Genomic DNA, 1166 nt, shown 5'->3' with positions numbered 1-1166 from the left:
CTAACAATGTTTGTGTGGCATTGAGTTGCCCATTCAGAAATTTGTGAACTTTACAGATCGAAACAAATGAGTTTTGATGATTCAAACTATGAATCGTATATTAGCAATGTTTTTTAATGAAAATGTTCATGTTTTTTTCTTTTCAAAATTACAAACTAAGCAATTTAATAAAAACTTTCATATTTACTTTTCAGGTTTATTCGCTCAACCTGGTATAGCATGTCCTGTCATAATGAAGAATAACAGATAAAATTTCACTAATTAATATATCAATCATTGTAGGTATAGGGTACATACATGCATACAGAAAATACATTTAAAAAGACTGAACATAATACTATTTAATCGTAGGGGAATTAATTTATATTAATTTGATATAAATAAATTAAATCTAATTTATTCAAATATTCATTTTTTAATCACTGATAATATGAATAATAACGGATTATGCAAAACTTAATGTTTCGAAAAAATATACAAAATACCGGTTATTTTCTGAATTTCTGAAAACGAAGATTACATTTTCATAATTTCTTTGTCTGTAGACTTATTTCTTTCCAAATTCTCACCTTTAACTTTTTCAACTTTTCTATTAATATAAGACGGTAGGAATATATACTATCTTTTTAATTATCTGCCCTTGAAATCTGCCTCGCTGGCAAAAACAGTCGGTAACATGTTATGCAATCTGAAAATTCTATGAATAGTATTTAAATGATCATCCATCATATGGTAGACAAGGCCAACGAATCGAAGTGCCATCAATCGAAACACAAATTCCGTTTCTCTCCCTCGTAATCGAATATTTTCAGTGCCAGAGATTGCATGAACCTCTGTCGTTGATTATGAGTCGAAATATGAAAATTAATTTTGTGTGCGTTGCTCTTCGTTGTAGTAATATAAATGTATATTCATATTAAATTAATTACTGTCTTTGATTACCATGGGAAAACTGAGATAAATAAAGGATTATTATTATCAATGGTATTAATAAGTTATTATTAATATTACTTATCATTATTAGAAAAAAAACAACATAAACTGTCTATGACATCGCCATCATGTATATGCCTATAAATATACAACTTTCTCTATAGATAAGATATACTGCATAACCATAGGCCTATATTTATTCATATATAGGCCTACATACACACATATAGGCC

Source organism: Anneissia japonica, unplaced genomic scaffold (genome assembly GCF_011630105.1).
Source record: "Anneissia japonica isolate Jap-2015-1 unplaced genomic scaffold, ASM1163010v1 scaffold288292_len1863012_cov191, whole genome shotgun sequence".
Classification (NCBI taxonomy): domain Eukaryota; kingdom Metazoa; phylum Echinodermata; class Crinoidea; order Comatulida; family Comatulidae; genus Anneissia; species Anneissia japonica.
The sequence above is the reverse complement of the archived record's forward strand: the minus strand, read 5'-3'. Positions refer to the sequence as shown.